Source organism: Sarcophilus harrisii, chromosome 5 (genome assembly GCF_902635505.1).
Source record: "Sarcophilus harrisii chromosome 5, mSarHar1.11, whole genome shotgun sequence".
NCBI lineage: Eukaryota > Metazoa > Chordata > Mammalia > Dasyuromorphia > Dasyuridae > Sarcophilus > Sarcophilus harrisii.
Genome location: NC_045430.1, coordinates 143,519,513 through 143,543,688, shown reverse-complemented (window position 1 = coordinate 143,543,688; position 24,176 = coordinate 143,519,513).

Sequence of the window (24,176 nt, the reverse complement as noted above, 5' to 3'; positions counted from 1 at the left end):
GCAATTAAGACAACTCTAAGATACCACTACACACCTTGGATTGGCTAAGATGACAGGAAAAAATAATGATGATTGTTGGAGGCGATGTGGGAAAACTGGGACATTGATTCATTGTTGGTGGAGTTGTAACGAATCCAACCATTTTGGAGAGTAGTTTGGAACTATGTCAAAAGTTATCAAACTGTGCATACCCTTTGATCCAAGTTTACTTACTGGATTATATCCCAAAAGGTTATAAAGAAGGGAAAGGGACCTGTATGTGCGGAATGTTTGTGGGCACCTTTTGTAGTGGTAGTAACTGGAAACTGAAATGGATGTCCATCAGTTGGAGAATGGCTGAATAAATCGTGTATATGAAAATTATGGAATATTACTGTTCTGTAAATGACCAACAGGATGATTTCAGAAAGGCCTGGAGAGACTTAAGAACGATGCTGAGTGAAATGAGCAGGACCAGGAGATCATTATATACTTCAACACAATACTAGATGATGACCAGTTCTGATGGATCAGGCCATCCTCAGCAACGAGATCAACCAAATCATTTCTAATGGAGCAAATGAACTGAACTAGCTATACCCAGAAAAGAACTCTGGAGATGACTAAAACCATCAATTGAATTTAATCCCTATATTTATGACACCTGCATTTTGATTTCCTTCAAAGTAATTGTACAATAATCAGATCGATTTTGTAATAAAATAGGTTTCATTAATTTAATAAATTCCTGATATTTAATATTTAACATTGTCATCTGCATTTGGGAGGTGGGGGGCAAGAGGTAAAATTGGAACAAGGTTTGGCAATTGTTAATGTTTAAAGTTATCCATTATATCCTTAAATAAAAGGCTATAAAAAAGAATTTCAGGAAAGTAAAAAATCAAATGAAGGGCTAGACCAGATCTAAAATTATATTATAGAGCAGCAGTTCCAAAACTTTTGTATTGGTAAGAATAGATTAGTTGATCGTAAATAAGATTAGGTTCAGGATAAAACAGTCAACAAAATAAACTAGTTTTGACAAAACCCAAAGATCCCAGTTTTGGGATAAGAAACTGTTTGATAAAATTGCTGGGAAAATTGGAACTAATACCAGAAACTAGATTGATCCTTACTTAACGCCGTACCAAGATAAGGTCAAAATTTCAAGACCTAGGATAAGAATGAATTATTAATAAATTAGAGGAACAAGGATAGTTATCTCAGACCTTGGAAGGAGGTCTTTTATGACCAAAGGAACTAGAGATCATTAACTTCACAAATAAAAATTTGATTAACCAACTGAAAATTTTGTACAAACAAAACTAATGCAGACAAGATTAGAAGGGAAGCAATAAACTGGGAAAATATTTTCAGTCAAAGGTTCTGATAAAGACCTCATTTCCAAAAATATGAAATTAACTCTAATTTATAAAAAAATCAAGCCATTCTCCAATTGAAAATGGTCAAAGGATATGAACAGACAATTCTCAGATGAAGAAATTGAAAACTATTTCTAGTCATATGAAAAGATGCTCCAAGTCATTATTAATCAGAGAAATGCAAATTAAGACAACTCTAAGATACCTACACACCTGTCAGATTGGCTAGATGACAGGAAAAATAATGATGTTATTTGGAGGATGCGGGAAAACTGGGACATTGATGCATTGTTGTGGAGTTGAACGAATCCAACCATTTTGGAGTTAGTTTGGAACTATTAAAAGTTATCTGTGCATACCCTTTGATCCAGCAGTGTTACTACTGGATTATATCCCAAAGAGATTATAAAAGAAGGAAAGGGACCCTGTAACGAATTTTGTGGCAGCCTTTTCGTAGTGGCTAAAAATGGAAATTGAATGGATGTCCACAGTTGGAGAATGTCTGAATAAATTGTGGTATTGAATATTATGGAATATTACTGTTCTGTAAGAAATGACCAACAGGATAATTTCGAAAGGCCTGGAAAAGACTTACGAACTGATGCTGAGGAAATGAGTAGATGAAGGAGATCTTATATACCAACAACAATATATATGATGACCAGTTCTGATGGACCAGGCCATCCTCAGCAAGAGTCAACCAAATCATTTCTTGAGCGTAATGAACTGAACTAGCTATGCCCAGAAAAAGAACTCTGGGAGATGACTAAAACCATTATATTGAATTCCAATCCTATATTTATGCACACCTGCATTTTTGATTTCCTTCACAAGCTAATTGTACAATATTTCAGAGTCTGATTCTTTTTGTACAGCAAAATAACGTTTTGGTCATGTATACTTATTGTGTATCTAATTTATATTTTAATATATTTAACATCTACTGGTCATCTTGCCATCTAGGGGAGGGGGTGGGGGGGGGTAAGAGGTGAAAAATTGGAACAAGAGGTTTGGCAATTGTTAATGCTGTAAAGTTACCCATGTATATATCCTGTAAATAAAAGGCTATTCAATAAAACAAAAAAAAAAAAAAAGATATATATGTAGAGTACAACCTGTAGAGAAAATAAATGGAAGCAAAATAAATAATTTAATTTTGATTATAAGAAATGTTTTCACAGAATCAAAACCAATATGCCCCAAATTAGAAGGAAATCTAGAAACTGGGTGGGAGGGGGAGTTACAGGAAGTTTTCTGTGATAAAGCCTTTTTTCTAAAATATATAGGAACCTGAGCGAAAATCATAAAAACAAGAGGTATTCCTCAATTAATAAATATTCAGAGGACATAAACAATGAGTTTTCAGAAGAAATAATATCAATTATCGTAGAAAAAGTGTTTTAAATCATATGAAGCAGAGAAATGCACATTAATGCAACTCTGAGGTACCATCTCAAACATTACAGGTTAGTTAACATGACAGAAAAAGAAAATGACAAAAGTGCTGAAGATTTTTGAAAACTAAGTACACTAATGCACTGCCACTGTTTTTGTAAATTCATCCAACCATTCTGTAATACAATTGAGAACTAAGCCAAAAGGACCATAAAGCCATTCTTACCCTTTGACTCATCAGTGCTATTGTTAGTTCTATATTCCAAAAAGATCTAAGAAAAAAAAAAGGCTTGGGACACATATGTGCAAAAATATTTTAAGGAGCTTTTTTGTGGTAACAAAGTAATAAAAACTTCAGGAATGTTCATCAACTGGGCAATAGTTGAACAAACATAGTAATGTGATGGAATATTATTGTGCTAAAGAAATAATGAAAAGAATTGTTTCAGAAAAAACTAAGAAGACATATGCAAAATTAAGTGATTATAATGAGGAAAACAACCTCATAATACCAGCTGTAATGAAAATCAACTGTGAAAGACTTAGTAATTCTGAATAATAAAATAATCATTGCAATTCCAAATGACAGATCATGTAAAATGCTATTCACATCCATATAGAGAAAAAATGCCCTCTGGATATAGGTGAAGAATATATATTTTTTTCTTTTTCTTTTTCTTGCCTCTTTTATTCTTAAAATGGCTAATATGGATTTTTAAAAATTTAATAGCCTTTTATTTACAGGTTATATGTATGGGAAATTTTACAGCATTGACAATTGCCAAACCTCTTGTTCCAATTTTCCCCTCCTTCCCCCCAATCCCTTCCCCAGGTGGCAGGATGACCAGTAGATGTTAAATATATTAAAATATAAATTAGATACACAATAAGTTTATATGACCAAACCATTATTTTGCTGTACAAAAAGAATCGGACTCTGAAATATTGTACAATTAGCCAGTGAAGGAAATCAAAAATGCAGGTGGACAAAAATATAGGGATTGGGAATTCAATGTAATGGTTTTTAGTCATCACCCAGAGTTCTTTTTCTGGGCATAGCTGGTTCAGTTCATTGCTGCTCCATTGGAACTGATTTGGTTGATCTCATTGCTGAGGATGGCCAGGTCCATCAGAATTGGTCATCATATAGTATTGCTGTTGAAGTATTTAATGATCTCTTGGCCCTGCTCATTTCACTCAGCATCAGTTCGTGTAAGTCTCTCCAGGCCTTTCTGAAATCATCCTGTTGGTCATTTCTTACAGAACAACAATATTCCATAATATTCATATACCACAATTTATTCAGCCATTCTCCAATTGATGGGCATTCACTCAATTTAATATGGATTTTTTGCATGATTTCATATATATATATATAATGTGTCTTCTATTTTTGCTTTCTCAGTGGGTATGTGAAACAATGGAGGTAAAAAGAGAATTTGGAACTGAAAAAAATCAAAAATTGAATCTGCTTGTTTTATTTATAGAGGTCATCCATATTAATTTTGACCACTGAAGTTTATTAAGTAACAATGTTGTAACTCTTACATCACTGATCTATATTTAGTTATCTCTCAATGGCAATTAGATTAACTAAGAGTTGCATATCATATTAAACACTATGATGTAATTTGACTGATGGTATGATCACATGTTGGATTATTGTAATAAATATTAAATTACTATGATTATTAATCTTTGATTTATTTGTACCCAGTTATATTTTTTTTAAAAAAATAAATATTTGTTTTTAATTTTTTTTAATTCTAGGATTTCTCCCTTATTCCAATGCACAATTAAGGAACCACATGGAAAGTTATGCAAAATATTTTCATAAAAGTCATGCTGTGAAAGAATATATATGTGTATATATATATATATATATATATATATATATATATATTTCTCCAATCCTAATAAAAATAAAGTTAATAAAAATGAAGATAATAAAAAAATGAAGATAAGTAAAGTTAGACACACAGAGAGAGAATACTTCAGTTTGTATTCAGACACAATCAGTTCTTTCTTTTGGTATGGATAGAATTTTTCATCATAAGTATTTCTGAGTAGTTGTGGATCATTGTACAGCTGAGAATAGCAAAGGCATTTACAGCTGCTCATCCCAGAACATTGGTATTACTTTGGATATAGTACATTTCTTTTTTTTTTTTTTTTTTATTTAATAAGCCTTTAATTTACAGGATATAACATGGGTAACTTTACAGCATTAACAATTGCCAAACCTCTTGTTCAATTTTCACCTCTTACCCCCACCCCTCCCCTAAATGGAGGAAGCCAGTAGATGTTAAATATAAAATATAACAGATACACAAAGATAATGACCAAAATATTATTTTGCTGTACAAAAGAATAACTCTGAATTATTGTACAATTAGCTTGTGAAGGAAATCAAAGATGCAGGTGTGCATAAATATAGGGACTGGAATTCAATGTGGTTTTAGTCATCTCCCAGAGTTCTTTTCTGGGTATAGCTAGTTCAGTTCATTACTGCTCCATTGAAATGATTTGGTTGATCTCGTTGCTGAGGATGGCCTGATCCATCAGGACTGGTCATCATCTAGTATTGTTGTTGAAATATATAATGATCTCCTGGTCCTCTCATTTCACTTAGCATCGGTTCTGTAAGTCTCTCCAGGCCTTTCTGAAATCATCCTTTGGTCATTTCTTACAGAACAGTAATTCCATAATTTTATATACCAAATTTATTCAGCCATCTCCAACATGGACATCCATTCAGTTTCCAGTTTCTAGCCACTACAAAAAGGGCTGCCACAAACATTCTGCACATACAGGTCCCTTCCCTTCTTTATAATCTCTTTGGGATATAATCCAGAGTAACACTGCTGGATCAAAGGGTATGCACAGTTTGATAACTTTTGAGCATAGTTCAAACTACTCTCCAAAATGGTTGGATTCGTTCAAACTCCACCAACAATGAATCAGTGTCCAGTTTTCCCCATCCCTCCAACAATCATCATTATTTTTTTCCTGTCATCTTAGAATCACAGGTGTAGTGGTATCTTAGAGTTGTCTTAATTTGCATTTCTCGATTAATAATGACTTGGAGCATCTTTCACTATGACTAGAAATAGTTTCAATTTCTTCTTGAGAATTGTCTGTTCTTCTGACCATTTTTCAATTGGAGAATGGCTTGTTTTATAAATTAGAGTTAATTTCATATATTTTGAATGAGGGCCTATCGAACCTTTTGACTGTAAAAATATTTTCCCAGTTTATTGCTTCCTTCTAATCTGTCTGCATATTGTTGCAAAACTTTTCAGTTTGTATAATCGAAATTTTCTATTTTGTGATCAGTAATGATCTCAGTTCTCTTTGGTCATAAAACCTTCCTTCCACAGGTCTGAGAGTAACTATCCTATGTTCCTCTAATTTTTAATTTCATTTCTTTATGCTGGTCATGAACCATTTTGACTTATCTTGTTCAGCTTATATGGATCAATGCCTAGTTTCTGCCATATGATTTCCTTTTCCAGCAATTTTATCAAACAGTAGTTCTTTCCAAAGCTGGGATCTTTGGTTCGTCAAAGACTAGGTTTATATTTGTACTGTTTTATCCTTGACCTAATCTATTCCACTGATCAACTAATTTCTTCCAATATTAAATAGTTTTGGTAACTGCTGCTCATAGTATAGTTTTAGATCTGGACAGCTAATACCATCATTTGATTTTTTCATTAATTCCTTGGAAATTCTTGCCTTTTGTTTTTCCATATGAACTTTGTTGTTATTTTTTCTAGGTCATTAAATTAGTTTTTTATCTGATTGGTATAGCTAAATATAGATTAGTTTAGGTAATGTATCTTTATTTATTTGTTTCGCCCTATCCAGAGCATTTAATTTTTCAATTGTTAGATCAGTAATTTGTGAAAGTGGTGTAATTGTCTCATAAGTTTGATTTTCCCTTGGCAGATAGATTCCTAAATATTTTATATTATCATAGTTCTTTTGGAATTTCTCTTGTAACTCTGACTGTGGATTTTTATGATATATAAGAATGCTGATGACTTATGTGGGTTTATTTTTAACCGAACTTGTAAAGTTTGGATTATTTCTAATAACTTTTTAGCAGAATTCTGGGGTTCTTAAGTATACCATCGTCATCGGCAAAGGTGATAATTTGGCTTCCTATTGCCTATTCTTCCTTTACTTTTCTCAGCTCTTTTGCTAGCTAGTGTTTCTAAATTATAAATGTACGGTGATATGGGAACTGTTTTCCTCAGATCTTATTGGATGGTTGCAGTTTTCTCATTAATATATTTAGATGGTTTTAAATGTGCTGATTTTTGAAAGTCATTTTTCCTTTTAGGTTTTTAATAGGAATGGAGTTGGTTTATCAAATGCTTTTTTGCATCTATTGAGATGATCATATGGTTTTTGTTAATTTGGTTATTGACCAATTTATTGATAGTTTTCCTATATGAAACCCTGCATTCCTGGTAAATCCACTTGATCATATTAAATTCGGAGATGATTTTTGTAGTCTTTTCTAATTTTTTTAAATTTTAGCATCAATATTCTTAGGGAATTGGCTATATTTTCTTTCTCTGTTTTCAGCCACCTGGTTTAGGTATCGTACCATGTCTGTGTCATAGAAGAATTTGTAGGACTTTCATTCCTATTTTATCAAATAATTTTATAGCATTGGGGTAATTGTTCTTTAAATGTTTGGTAAAATTCACTATAATCCATCTGGTCCTAAGGTTTTTTTAGGGTTGTTTAATTGTGTTCTATTTCTTTTTCGAAATGGATATTGTAAAATTTCTTCTTCCTCTTTAGTCTGGGATCTGTATTTTGGGTAGTCATCATTTCATTAGGTTATCAAATTTTTAAAAGTTGAAAATAACTCCTTATTATTTCTCTTTCTTTCATTGTGGAAAGTTCTCTTTTCATTTTAGACTACTATTTCATTTTCTCCTTTTTCCTAATAGATTTACAAAACATTATTTTATTGGCTTTTAAGACCAACTCTTAGTTTTATTAATTGGTTCAATATTTTTACTTTCAATATTTTTAATTTTAATTTTAGAATTTCAATTTAGTATTTGATTGGGGTTTTTAATTTGGTCTTTTTTAGTTTTTTTTAGTTGGCCAATTCATTAATCTTTTCTTTCTCTGTTTTTTTAAGTAAGCCTCAGGATATAAAATTCTTTGTTACCGCTTTGGCTGCATCCACAAATTTTGGATGATGTCTCATCATTGGTCATTTCTTGATTGGAAATTAATTGTATCTATAATTTGCTCTTCACAATCATTCTTTAAGGTAAATTGTTTTATTTCCATTACTTTGGTTATTTCCTAACTTTTTGTTGAATGGTTTTTTGATCATATCTGAAAGAATCTTTATTTTCTCTGCTTGCATTTAATTTTGGTCTTTATTCTAATTATGGTCAATTTTGAATAGGTTCATGAACTGCTGGAAGAAAGTATTCTCTTCTATCTCCTTCTTTTCTCAAGATCAAATACTAATTTTCTAATATTCTTCTTCTTTAATTTTTTCTTATTTGTTTTTGGTTTGTTTGTCTAATTCTGGGAGGAAGGTGGATCTCCTACTATTACAGTTTGTTGTCTTTTCTTTGATCTCTTAACTTCCTTTAGGAAGTTGAGTGCCTACCATGGTTATATGTTTAAATTATTGGTTGTTTTACCCTTTGCAGGATGTAGTTTTCCTTATCTCTTTAATTAGATCAATTTTACTTTGTTGATCTGGAGATAAGGATGGCTACCTCTTTTGACTTCACCTGAAGCATAATAGATTTTGCTATTTTATTTTACTCTTATGCATCCCCTGCTTTAAATGTTTCTTGTAACAACATTAAGGTTCGACTTTGATCAGTCTGCTATCTGCCTCTTCCCTTTAGAGTCATCCATTACATTTACGGTTGAATTACTAAATCTGTTTTCTGCCATCCTTAACCAGATTGTGCTTTTACTTATTCTTGCCTCCCTCTTCCCTTTTTAAACTTATGTACCTCTTGTATCGTACATCCTCTTTATAATTCCTCCTCCCCTTTAGTCTTTTTTTCCATTATTTTTTTTTCCTTTTCTCTCCCGTTTTTTAATGGGTTGAGAGAATTTTTCAAAACAATGTCAATTATTTTTTCTTTGAGGCAACTTGAATGGGAGTAAGATTCACTTCCCTCTCTAATTCCTCAGATATGATAAGTTTCCTTAGCCTCTTTGGGGATTGTTTCCCTTTTTATCCCTCCTTCCACTTATTCTGCCATTCCCTTTTCCATATCTACTTCCTTTTTATGTTATATCAGTAATCAATTATACATGTATTCTTTTTATTCCACAACAGAAATACAATTCTAAGGTTATTTTTACCTTTTCTGCATCTTTGAGTTTCTATTCTTGGAGATCAAATTTTTGTTTAATTTGTTTTTTCTTCGAAACAAATGGAATTCATTGTTTTATTAAATTCCATCTTCTTCCCTGGAAGAAATGCTCACTTACTGGGTAGTTTATTCTTGGCTGGTCTCAGTTCTTGTGCTTTGGATATTATTCCAGGCCTTCTTTCTTTTAATGTGAGAGCCGACTTGGGTGAAATCTGATGTGGCCCTGGTATTTAAATGGTTTTTTTTGCTGCTTGTAAATTTTTCCTTAACTGATAGTTTGAAATTTGGACTATTCCTTGGGGTTTTATTTGAGTTTCTTCAGAAGGTGTTGATTAATTCTTCAAGTATTTTACCTTCTGATTCTATTACCTGGGCAGTTCTTCTTTGAGATTTCTTGTAAATAGTATCTAGGCTCTTTTTCATTGTTTTCAGAAGTCAATAATCCTCAGATTATTCTCCTAGATCTATTTTCAAGTCTGTCGTTTTGAAGTAGATAATTTGGTTTTTCAGTTGTCATTTTTTTGTTTTTTTGGACGATTCTTGCTGCTCAATGATAATAGTTTAATTGTCGTTAATTTTTAAAAATTATTTTCTTATTAGCTTTTTTTTACTTCTTTCCTGTGTCCAATTGAGTTTTGAATTATTGTTTTGGTCTGTGGAATTTTTTCCATTTCCTAATTTTTTTTTTAGTGAATTGTTTTTCCAATTCACAATTTTTTTCCTGACTTCTGGAATTTTAACTTTTCTAATTGATTGGAAGTTGTTGCTCTTATGAAGGCTTCTTTCCTTTCCCCATTTTCTTCTAATTCTTTTGGTTTATGGCTCTTCTTGAGACATTTAAGGAGGACAGTCTGATGCATTTTTGCTGTTTGGGTCTCTTCAGTTTGCTGACTGCTCTTTTTCTGCATAGAAGCTGTAGTTGTTCTTTTCTTTTTTTATTCATGTTTAAAGCCTTTAGGTAGGTCTCTGGCAAGGCACTTCCTCTGCAGAATTTAGGGAGATGTAAACCAATTTGCCTTGAGGTATAAATTGCTCTGAGGAGAGTTTTTCCTTCCCCCAACAGGAAGTGGATTCAGCATACGAGCTATCAAAACTGCTTATAGGGCTGAGTGGATTATCCTGCCCTCGCTAGAACTAATTGAAAGTGTCACAGCCCAGCCGGGCCTCTTGTGGACTGTAGATTGCCTTAGCGCCAGACTAGAATGCAGACAGCCAAACTCTGGCCAGTGTCTCTGCCGATGCTCGACCTGGAAAAGTTGGCCCAAGCCGACTCCCCTGCGCCAGATTGGGCTAACCCGGCTCGTCCTCCTGCTGAGGATCACGATCCCCAAGGAAAAACCGTACTGGGGTTGGGGCTGGTGTTGCAAAGATCTGTGGCCACCCTGTTTGAGACTCTCTCGAACCTAATTTCTCCCGGTTGGCTTGATCTCCCCCTGGCCCCGGCACCTTTTTGGCGAGACTCAGATTTCTTTGGCTTGATTGTTCTTTTATCTTTACGAATGTAGATCAAGACTATTTTTGAGTTGGTAATATTGATAAAGGGTAGAAGAACTTAGAAAGTTGTCTTTCCGATCTTGCTCCCTGGTTATGTATTTCATTTGGGTTTTATAAGACTTTTCAGTCATCATCTTTTTTCCTGAGATCTCCGTATCATTTCCTATAGAACAAAAATATTAAATCACAAACACATACTATACTTTATGGAGCCATTTTCCAATTAATAGACATCCCCTCAGTTTCTTTTTTCTTTTTTTTTTTTTTTTGAAGTGAACTGTTATGAATGTTTTTATTTATAGGTCATTTTCCTTTTTCTTAAAAAAAAACAAACCTCTTTTGGTATTATGTTTTAATAGTGGTATTATTATGTCAAAGGATATACACAAATTTATAGTCCTTTGGGCATGGATCATACTTTTAAAAATCATTTATCATTGAGGCAAGGATATTTTTTTTATAGATTTGATTCAGTTCCCTCCATATTTAAGAAATGAAGCCTTATCAGAGAAACTTGCTTCAAAATTCTGTTTATAATTACTATTGCTAAATGTATTTTAGAAATACATTTATTCACTTTCTCCCTTTACTCTACTTCTCCATTGACTACTCCCTCCCCATTATGCCCTCCTTTATCACCATTCTTCCTTCCCATACCACAATCTCATTCGATTTTCCTACTGGGTAAAAGATTTCTATACCTCTATTGAGTATGTATGTTATTTCCTCTTTGAGCCAGATCTGAGGAGAATAAGGTTTCTACTCATCCCTCCTCCCCCAAATCCCTCCTTGTAAAAAGCTTTTTCCTTGTCTTTTTTTCAAAATTTCCCATTCAATTCAACCAGGGCTGAGGCTGCACTGGTATGGCTTTTGTTGGGATTGCCATCCAAAGACCTTTTATGCTGACCTACCAAAGTTTTTCTTGGTGTCTCTAAGGTGAGAAGACCACTGCTACTGATTCAGAGATCCCTTCCTCATTCATTGTGGCTCCCTGGCTGGGGCTGGGGACTGTGCTTGCATGGCCTTCACCAGGACTGCATGCTGCACACTCCACAGACCTTCTCTGCTGACCTTCTAAGTTGCATCTATTGAGTTTATCATATGATTTCTATTGATTTTGTTATTGATATGATTGATTGTGGTAATAATTTTCCTGATATTGAACTTGCCCTGCATTCCTGGTATAAATCCCTCTAGACTACAGTGTATTATCCTGCTGAGATGTTTCTGTGTTCTCTTCGGTAATATTTTGTTTGAAATTTCATGGGGGAGATTAATCTGCAATTTTCTTTCTCTGTTTTGGCTCTTCCTAGTTTAGGCATCAATACCATATTTTGTCATAGAAAGAATTTGGCAGTACTTCTTTACCTATTTTTTTCAAATAGTTTACACAGTATTAGAATTGATTTTTCTTTAAAGTTTTCATAGAATTCAGTTGTGAATTAATCTGGTCCTGGAGATTTTTTTTTTTTCTTAGGCAATCCATTAATAACATTTTCAGTTTGTTTTGTTCTAAAATGGGAGTATTTAAGTAATTTATTTCCTCTTTTGTTAATCTGTGAAATTTATATTTTTGTAAATATTCATCCATTTCAGTTAGATTTTCAGATTTGCTGCCCTACAGTTGGGCAAAATAACTCCTAGCTATGGCTTTAATTTCATAATCATAGGTGGTAATTTCATCATTTTCATTTTTGATATTGATGATTTTTTTTCTATTTAAATAATCAGTCTATCTATTTTGTTGTTTTTTTTTCACAAAACCAACTCTTAGTTTTATTTATTCATTCAACTATTCAGTTTCAGACCTTCAAATTGGATATTTAATTGAGTATTTCTGATGTTATTTTTCTAGCATTTTTTTTAGTTTTATGCCCAATTCATTGATCTCCTCTTTCTCTATTTTGTTCATGTAGCTATTTAAAAATATAAGATTTCCCGTAAGAACTGCTTTGGCTGCATCTCATATTATTTGCTATGTTGTCTCATTATTGTCATTCTCTTGGATGAAATTATTGTTTGTTTCTGTGATTTGCTGTTTGATCCATTCATTTTTAAGAATTAATTTAATTTCCAATTGGTTTTCAGTATATCTTTTCCTACTCCTTTATTGAATATAATTTGTACTGCCTTGTAGTCTAAAAAGGAAATATTTACTATTTCTGCCTTTTTTATTTTTGCTGTATTTGATTGTGAGGTTTTTATGCCTTCATATATTATCAGTTTTTGTGTAGGTAATGAAAGCAATACACACATGAGGATGAACTATTTAGAAAAACTAGAATCCATTCTGGGAATTCTTCATCTGAAGAACAGTTTCCTAGATCAGGCCTTTAGGTGCTCAGTTATTAATGCCCTCCCCATCAGTTTGTATTTACATCACATATATGCCTGTTTAATTGTCCATTTACCTATCAAAATCTTACTCTATTAGTATGTGCATTCCTTGAATGGAAGAATTATTCCCTCTCCCCATCCTTAGCCTTTATTTCAGTTCCTTACACAAATGATTATTTAATAAATACCTATTGAATGAATGAATTATTATACAATTTCCAAAGCTTTAACAGTAGCTTCCATGGCTTCCTTCAAGTTTCAATAGAAGTTCTACCTTTTATAATCTTCCTTAATTTTAGTACTTTTCCTCTGAAAGAACATCAAATTTACCCTATATAGATAGATAAATATAGATATAGATAGCTTGTTTATACATCATTGTTTGCATCTTGTCTCCTCATTAGTTTATGAGCTCCTCAAAGGCAGGAATTACTTTTTTATTTTGTTTTGTTTTTTGCCTTTCTTTAAATCCCCAAAACTAAGCAAAGACATTGGCATATGGTAAGTACTTAATAAATACTTATTTATTAACTAAGTACACAGCTCATATTTTGATGATTAATCTTTTTATAGATCAATTGCCATCCTTACCATAAACTAAGCGACCCACTAAAAATCAATCCTATACTGGAAGTAGGTAAAATGTAATTTTTTTTTTCATTTTTCTCAAAGTTACCTTAACTTTGTACTTCATCTGGTAGGTTTGTATGGATTTTTGGAAGAACCAAAGTAAGCTACAAAAATCAGGAGAGAAAACTGAGAAAAAATGTATAGTGTTTACACTATAGACAAATGAGTTCTTTATGAACTCAAGTAATCTGATTCTGCATATTGTTTCCCTGGATACAGCATAAGCATTTTAGGCTTGGAACTATTTCATTTCAGATGTGGAATCCCTAATACATGTAACAATGTCTAGTGCAGAATGGGGGCTTGATAATATATTGATAAATATCTACAACACAGCTTTGAAATTCCCTTGTAAAGAGATATATACTAATATTTTCTCTATCACTTAAAAACTATTGAGAAATGGAATTTCATCTATATGAATTGGTAACTGGAGGGAAATATACTATATTCTAGGATGGGATAATTCATAAAGTAGAAAGTTGTCATTTTCATTATTAAATTTTTGTCCTTGTTTCCAAAAATAATTCTATTTATTGTTTGTTATAAGACTGCACACACACACACACACACACACACACACACACATAATATGAAGAGAAGTATGTTTCCATTTAAAACACCTTGTAGTGTTGTTCTATTTTGAAATATATCTTCTAATTTTTACATTGTTACCATTACAAACAGAGAGGAAGCAAATTGAGTATAGATAAAATACTTTATGAATTTTAAATTCAATTAAACATATTTTTTCTCAAGAGAACCTTCATTATATAAATTTGAAATCAAAAATTTGTTCTTCCTTAGTCCTTTTCCTCCTTTCCCCTTCCCTCTACTCTCACCTTATTCAGATATTGAGTTTTTCATGTAGAGCTTACTTTATTTTGATCATGAAGGAAAGAGATAAAGAAAAGATTATCAGATGCCTCACTCTTCATTGATATTAGTTATTTTGTATTCATATATGACTTTTATTCCTAGGAATTTGAAATACCTACACAGAATTCATATTGTCCCATTTTCAAAACTCTTCATTGACTTAGCAAACATATCATTTAGTCATTTTTCATCAAATTTCCCAATTCCAAATAATTTTAAATTCCAAATCCAAATCCAAAATATTTTAATATAGTGAGAGAGATGACACTGATGTTTCATTTATAATGTTCTCATGTCTTTAGATAACTCCTCCTGGTTTTTGGAGCACTGAATTGCTCTCAGAAGAACTGTAGAAAATGACTTTCTACACTCTGCATTTTTTCCTAAAGAGCTCTTTATTGCAAATAAGAAAATTTAAATCATTACTCATTATTTAGAATATTATACATGCAGGTCATCATTAATTTACCAAAAAAAAAGCAACTTAAAATATGTTCAAGATACTAAATCAGAATTCTGAAATTTAATGGAAATCCAAATGTTAAGACTTACTAGGTTTATGGTAGGAAATGATCTGACAATTTGTTATGCAGACACATGCAAGGAATAATGTTTTTCTTAATATCTTTCACAAATGTTGGCCTCAAGATAGTACAATAACATAGTAATGTGTGGGATGAAATACTTTAAAATGTGATGAGTTGAGAGTACAGGAATATATTTAATGAAAAATTTTCCCTTTGAGTTATTTTTGTTTGTGTGCCTGCCCCCAAGCATCTGGAGTCCAAAGTGGGTCTGTTTTATTTTGTAAAAAAAAAAAAAAAAAAGACTGGAGAATCCATTCATTTTATGTCCTGTGGGCAAAGGTAATCAGACAGTAATCATAGTTTATGCTCTTCCTATATAAGAAATGTGTATGAACTATCCTAATGATGTTTCATTTGTATCTATGGTGTATTATTTTTCTCATTTCCTCTGAAATGTTTCACAATTCCAATGATTCTGACACCTGAGCACATTCTCTGTCACATGTGGGAATGCATTGCTTCTATTAAACTGTCCAACAAATGCAATGTCTTGATCTGGAGCTAGATGTTTCTATTTGGCTTTGTTCCTACATTTTTTTTTTATTTGCACCTTCCACATTTGGGAGAGAAAAACAAAAACAAATTGGAGTGTAAAACAGCATGATTAAGGTGACTCCTTAGCATGTCCTAAGCTTCAGCACAAGAATGTTGTTAATTTTCTCTGAAACAAATGGAGGAGGTACATTAAAAAAAAATGCTATTGGCAGCTGAAGTCAGTACCAAAGTAGACTGGGCCAAATGAAAATCAAATCTCATACACTAATAAGTTCATATAGTTAGAAAGGACATTAAAAGGCCTTTAGTACAACCTCCTAACCCACAAAGAAAACTATTCTAAAATTCCCCTGATAGTCAGGAGTGTATCTTCTACTTGAACAATTTCAGGAGTAATTTGATACCTCAAAAGACATCCTGTGGCATTTTTTTTTTTTGCAAAAAAACCTTTGTTCAGAGCACTCTTATTGTTTATATATCAATGGATAGTAGATAGATAAATAGATGATAGATAGGTAGATAGGTAAATAGATAGATAGATAAATAGACAGAGGGATAAATGGATGGATGGATGGATAGACACACAGACAGACAGAGAGCGAAAGCACATGCCTATCTATTTATCTAAACATGTAAAAGGTTAACTAATGAACAAGGGAGGAGTGGGAACATAGAAGATAGCAAGATTAGAATACAAGGAGAGGTGAGGTATTCTGAAGCAAAATTATATATATATATATATATATGTGTGTGTGTGTGTGTGTGTGTAACATTAGTTTGCATCTCATTTTTCTTTCTACATAAAAGTTCAATAGGGTTTTTTTTAAATTATATATTCATTTAAAATGTAGTTAATAAATGCTTGGGATCTGGATGCTGAGGTACAATGACAAAAAAAGGGAAGAGTATCTAAGATCCTTAATAGCTCTAATGATCCTACAATCTGCACCTTTTCGGAAACTTAGATTCTCAGACACTTACCCTGAATACTGACACTTTAGCATCAAAAAGCAGAGGGCAAGGGGGTCTTTAAGACCTCAAGTAGTACTTTCTCTCCCATACCTGAGCTCCACAGCACTGAAGTCCAGCATAACTTGAGCCTTTCCCAAAGGCTTATCTGTCAGGGAGAGAGTCTTCTGGGTTTTAAGTGATCTAGATCAGTTACTGAGCACTTTCTCTTTTAGCAAACTTGTACCATAGACTAGCCTAAAGCTTTCTTAAGAGAACAGCTTCATACCCTTTGATCCAGCAGTGTTTCTACTGGGCTTATATCCAAAAGAAATCTTAAAGAAGGTAAAGGGACCTGTATGTGCACAGATGTTTGTGGCAGGTCTCTTTATAGTGGCCAGAAACTGGAAACTGAATGGATGCCCATCAATTGGAGAATGGCTGAATAAATTGTGGTATATGAATATTAGGGAATATTATTGCTCGGTAAGAAATAATCAGCAAGATGATTTCAGAAAGGCCTGAAGAGACTTTCATGAACTGATGCAGAATGAAATGATCAGGACCAGGAGATCATTATATACTTCAACAATACTATATGATGGATGATCAACTCTGATGGACGTGGCCATCTCCAGCAATGAGATGAACCAAATCAGTTCCAGTAGAGAAGTAATGAATTGAATCAGCTACACTCAGTGAAAGAATTCTGGGAGATGACTATGAGCCATTACATAGAATTCTCAATCCCTACATTTTTGTCCACCTGCATTTTTTATTTCCTTCACAGGCTAATAGTACACTATTTCAAAGTCCGATTCTTTTTGTACAGCAAAATAACTGTTAGGACATGTATACTTATATTGTCTTTAATTTATACTTTAACATATTTAACATGTATTGGTCAACCTGCCATCAGTGGGAGGGGATGGGGGGAAGGAGGGGAAAAATTGGAAAAAAAGGTTGACAATTGTCAATGCTGTAAAATTATCCATGCATATAACTTGTAAATAAAAAGCTATTTTAAAAAAATTTAAAAAGAAAACAGCTTCACCTTTCTGGGTTGTCCTATATATCACTAACGAAACCAGAGTCCAAGGTGGGTACAGTCCCAGAATTAGGAGCAAATCCAGGCCTAGTCTAGCAGAGAAAGCTTCTTTCCTACTTTCAGAAGTATCCAGCCTGCAACAGGAGCTAGAGCAAAGCTGTGGAGGAAGAGTTACAAGCAAAATACAGTCAGCAGTCGCTGATGCCGATGTTAAGAACCCATCTTGGGAGTAACTCCAGAGCTCAGAAATGGAGTAAAAGAAATCTTACAATGCTAAAAGAAGAGAACAGTCCTGGGGTTTTAAAGACAAAAGTAAGCTCCCAAGCCAGGAACCAGTACTGGAGTAACCTCATGGATCCTTGAAGAAAGAACCTACTTTAGCCCATCCTTCATACTAAAGAGTAAACAGATCCTACCTACCCTCATTACAATATAAAAATGAATACTCTAATATGTTTTGAAACACAACTATAGGTAAAAAAATATCTAGTGAAATTCACAACAAATTCAGTTAAAACTTCAAAGGAAAAAAATAGAGGAAAAAAACATGCCCTAGTTATAGGGAGTGTAGGAGAACTTAGAAGACTTCAAAAAATGTTCAAGATAGATGGATGAAAAAGACAAACAACTATCTGGTCAAAAAATGTGAGAAGAAATTCAAATTTTCTTGTAAGATATTTTTGGGAAATTGTTTTGTCCAGTTATATACTAAAAACTGATAGGTCAAAGAAAATAAATACTTCAGAAATATAAAATATTAATAAGAAAGTATTATTTATTTTTCCAATATGGATTTTTAAAAATAATACTTTCTTCTTTTGTTATTAAAAACAGTATCAAAAATACATTTAACATAACATGAATGAATTCAAAATAAAATAAAACAAATAAACTAAAACTTCAGGACCAGATACATTTGTAAATGATTTCTATCATACTTTGTAAAAATGATTAATTACAATACTATATAAATTTTGTAATATTCAAGAAAAATCTATCTTTCTAGTTGTCTTCTGATTTTAAAATTTTCTTAATGCTTAAACTAATGGTGTAAGAAAATAGACAATTTTCCAAGGAATAACTACAAGCTTCCAATAATCATATGAAAAATTGTTCTAAATCATCAATAATTATATAAATGCCAATTAAACTTGAGGTTCTACCTCACACCTATCAGAAAAGTAAAAATGACAAAAAAAGGAAAATGACAAAATATTGGAAAGTCTATGGTAATATGTATCTATTTATGTTATAGGCGCTTTATATAAAGGAGGTGTGAAATTATACTAAGCATTCTGAAAATCAGTTTGAAACTTTGCATAGAAATTTATCTAATTATGTATATATCCTTTAATCCAGTTATATCACTACTATATCTATAACCCAAAGAAACCTCAAAAAAGGGGGAGAAGATCTTGGCGCACAAAAATAGTTATAGTAGCTCTTTTCATTGTAGCCCCAAATTGAAAACTAAGGTTATCTTTCTATTGGGTAATGGCTAAAGAAAGTGTGGCTTATTAATATATTATATATACCATAGAAATGATATAATGGAAACTTGAGAAACATATATGAACTAATTTAGAGAATGGTGAGTACAACTAGGAGAAAAATCTATATAATGATAATATATAGAAAAACAACCTGAAAAAAAAAAAAAAAAGCTTTGGACCATAGTCAGTAGTCAATACAATGATAAACCTTATGTTTAACAAGATGAAAATATTGCACTCTCTTCCTGAAAGTGGTGATAAATTTAAAATGAAAAAAGGATACATCATTTGTTGAATAATGAGTTTTTCAGATTCATTTGATTTAATTTGCTAAAGATGGGGGAGTCATGAAGTAGTGAGAGAGATAGATTAATTAATAAAAACAAATGTTACCTGAAAAATAAAAAAATAGACATTAGCGGAAAAAATGTTCTGAAAGATTGACCATGGCAACAGTTGAGTTCCAATTAGGATGTGTCCTGAGGAAATTGAGGAAGGAGAGGTACAGGGGAGGGGGAATTACATTTTAGGTATGGAGGACAAACAGTGTAGAAAAATATGGAACATACTACAGAAGCAATAAGAAATTAGCCAATTTGGTTGAATGTAGCATACTTGAAAGAGTAATGAGGGGAAAAACAGGCTGATAGCATACTCGAAAAAGTAATGAGAAAAAAAAGGCTGAAAAAAATAGACTGCAGCTAGACTGTGAATAGTTTTAAATTCCAAACTAAAGCTTTTATTCTATTTTCCAATTGGGAGTCACTAGAGCTTATGGAACATGATAGTGACATCCAGAATTGTGCATTAGCAATTTCTATTTTACAACTACATGGAAGTTGAATTGGAAAGAGGTGATACTACATATAAAGAGACTTGTTAAGTTTCAATTTGCAATAATAAGAGATAGTAGTGATGAAATCATGAATTATGATGGATTTGGATGATTAGGAAAAATGAAAGAGATGTTATCAACACTAAAGTAACATAGTTGGCAAGAGATTGAGTATAAGGATTGAGGAAAAGGGAAGAGTTGACGTTATTGGAAAGATTATCTTGCCCTTAACAAAAATAAGACAGTTAGGAAGAAGAAAGATTTTAGAAGAGGAAAAATTGTTTTCTACTATGTAGCTTAAGATACTTTAAAACCATCAGCCGAAAATGGTCAACAGACATTTGATAATGTGACAATGGATTCAGGACAGAGATCATAATGGATATATAATAGTCTTAGAGATATTTTCATGTAGATAGTTGAATGTGGTGAAGTCACTCAGAAAGTCAAATGGAATTATGTAGAGTTAACACAGCTTAGGACAGAGACTTGCTAAGAGGAACCTAAATGCGGTACAAAATTCAGAGCTTGGATGCCACACTGGCCAGTTAGTTAAAAGTCAGTTCCCTTGCTTCCATATCAGCTGCTCGTGACTTTCCATGAGGCTCAATTCTTCCCTGTACAATCTCCCTATTCTTTATTACCATGGAGAAAAGTGAGACCTTATACTCCCAAGATTTAAAAAAAAAAATTATTCCGTTGTTATTGTTTTCCTGTTCCCCAAGTTAGTTTAAGGTTCATTAAGAGAAATTTCTTTGCCAGGAGAACCAAGCTGAGTATAGTGAAAAGCAGAATAGCATCTGTGAAAGATATTTTTATTTATTTTTGTAATATCATAGCAAATCTGTTTAAATTTTCTTAGTGTAGTAATATATGTGTAAAATACACACACATACATATATATAAAATACACACACACACACACATATATGTGTATAATTCTCCCCTGAATCTTCTCTATGTGTATTTCTATCCCTGTCTCTCTTTTGCTGTCTCTTAGATTATTTGTAATTCAAAACAGAAATAAATGTCCAATAGTGGGTTTGTGGCTAACATATATGCCATTTCAATTTAACAAAATACTTTAATGTTAAACATTAGCAGATATGATAAATTTGGGCAGATATTGATGAATATAAAGGCAATAAAGCAAGGTCAGAATAAATATGTAAGGAGATCATGAACATATTAAAAGGAAAATGCTTATTTAGAAAGATGAATGCATAGATCATATAAAGGGGGTGTAAAATAGTAAATAATTAGCAATTATAAGTTTATTATTGTAGAAAGTTGTCTTAAAGTATATTTTTGAAAGAACATGAAATCTTATTCTGATATCTCATTGTAATATGGAGATAATGTTGGGTTCTCTCAAATCATGAAAAAGGAAGGTAAATATTGCCACTTTAAGCAAAGCTCCAAAAATTCTTGTACTATTTGTTTGATCATATTGGAGACAAGCATTATCATAATACTTTTATGGTGATGAAATTTTTTTAACATTAATAACTCTCAATGATATGGACTAAGTTGTAGACAGATTGAAATCTGCATTGGAGGAAAAATTACCCACAGGAATAAATCACATATCCTTAAAGAATAGAAATAATTTGTAGACGTCCTTTGTTTTTACTGTTATCTAAAGAGCCAAAAGTTTTTTTTTGGTACTGTTTATTTTTTAATATACATTGCTTTATTAATCATGTTCAGAGAGAAAAATCAGAGCAAAAGGGAAAATCTATGGGAGAGATTAAAAAACAGAAAAAAAAAAGAGAGATGAACATAATGTATGATGATTTACATTCAGTGGTCTTAGACCTTTTTTCTGTATGCCTCTTTATATTTAATTGTAAGGTATATGTAATTGTAATATTTAATTGCCCTCATATATGGTCAATTTTTGTATAGGTGCCATGTAATGCTGAGCAAAAGCTATATTACTTTCTGTCACTTTTCAATTTTCTCCGGAAGTCTCTCATATCTAGGCTTTCTAGGATCCTTTTAACTTTCTTAGTTTCTTTCTTATGTATTTTGTGGTTAGATCTGTATGATTCTGAGAGGGTAAGGTTGAAGTCTCCCACTATAATAGTTTTGCTGTCTATTTCTTCCTGCAACTTGCTTAACATCTTCTCTAGTAATTTACCTCTTCTTCTACTTCATAGATAGATGCACTTTGTATCATCACTATTTCATTGTTTATTCTACACTTTATCAATATATACTTTCCTTCCTTATCTCTTTTAATAAAATCTATTTTTACTTTTGCTTTATCTGAAATCATAATTGCTAACCCTGTTGTTTTTTTTTTTTTTTACTTCAGCTGAAGCATAATTCTGTTTCAGCCTTTTACCTTTATTCTGTATGTTTCTCTTTGAGTTAAATACGTTTCTTGTAAGCAGCATATTGTAGGATTCTGTTTTTTTTTTAATCCACTTTGCGATTTGCTTCCATTTTTTTAGATTTCTTTCTATTCGCATTTACAGTTATGATTACAGCTCCATAATTTACCTCCATCCTGTTTTCTCCCCTGTATATAATTTGTTCTCTCCTTCTAACCTCTACTTAGTCCTATAGATTTTTTACTCACCCCATCCACTACCTTATCTCCTATCACCCCCTCCCCTCTTTTCTTTGTAATGAATTTTTAACACACTCTACCCACTACTTTCTCTTCTATCATCCCTTCCTTTCTATTATTTTTTTTCCTCTTTCTCCTCCTACTTCTTTATAAAATTAGATAACTTTCTATGTTCAACTGAATGATTAAGTTATTCCCTCTTAGAGCCAAAACTGATGAGATCAAGCTTCAGACAATGCTCATCCTTTTCCCTATTACCCTTACATTTACCCTACCAATAGGTCTTTTGAACTTCTTGGCTTATTGTCTCATTATACCTCTCCATTTATCTTTGTCCACTATGATCCTTCTTTCCACCCTTAAGGCTTTTCTTTTTGAGTCCATTCACAAACACATCCTTAGTTCATGTGATGTCCCCCTTTGTCTGCCCCAGTAACAGATTCCATTCTCAAAAGTCAAATAAATATTTTTAAATAAAAATGAAAGTCATTGATTCATACTTATCTCTTATAATAACAATTTCCCCCCACATACACATGTTATTCTTTTTTTAAAATTAAATGTGTTTGTGTCAGGAATATTTTAATCTTATACAAATCCCATTTCTCATAGGTTAACTTTCTTTGGAGTAAATTATACGAAGAGATCCTACTTAATTTTTCGGAATTCTTTAAAATCCATTTCTCTGAAATTATATGGAATACAATCGCAAATGGTGGTCTTTTCCTCCCTTAGCTAGCATGAATTCTGGTTTTGATTTGGTAAGTTTCCCCCAAGTTCCTATAATTTTTATTTACATTGAAAATTCTTCCTAATAGGTAAGAACAAAATTAAGAAATATTGCATTTGTTATATCTTTTAACTTTTAATTTAAATTTTTAACTTTAACTCTTAAACCTTAATAATTCAAGGGAATTCACTAATTTATTATGAACCATAAGATCTTAGATTTAGAGTTGTATGGGACCTTAAAATTCCATATATTTCAATCCTCTCATTTCAGAGATGAATAGACTCAGGGTGTAAAATGACTATCTTTATGTCACAAGAATAGTAAGCAGTTGAGGCAAAATTTGACCAGTCTTCTAATTGCAAATTTAGCACTCTTCCCCTTATATCAAACTCTTTTTTTTTCTACTGTAGTTTGAGAGGAAAAAAAAAAATCAGTAACTTTTTTTACTTAATTTGTTACCCATATCTTCTATATGATCTGATGGCCTGTTGTATATCTCACCCTCTCTACAATATCTCTTCTGTTTGTCCCTCCATGCATCTTCATCTTAATACTGTACCTGTAAACCTCCACTCCTACAGTCTATAGATTTCTTCAAATGAATTAATGTTTTATATACATATAATATATATATATATATACAGAGAATTAGAAGATCTTTTATTTTAAAAGGTCAGATCAACTAAAAAAGTTACAACTTTAGTTGATCTGACCTTTTAAAATAAAAGATCTTCTAATTCTGAGTCACACCATCTTTAGAATAATGAATCATGAGTTATATTCACATAAGGTAGCTCAGAGATACAGTGGATGGTCTCAGGAAGACCTGAGATTAAATCCTACTACTAACACTTATTAGCTATGTGACTCTTAGCTATCTTCCTCTGACTTAGTTTTCTCTACTATAAAATCAAAATATAAATATAATCAATAAATATATCAAATATAAAATCAGAAAAGCAATTATTGTGAGGGTGAAATGA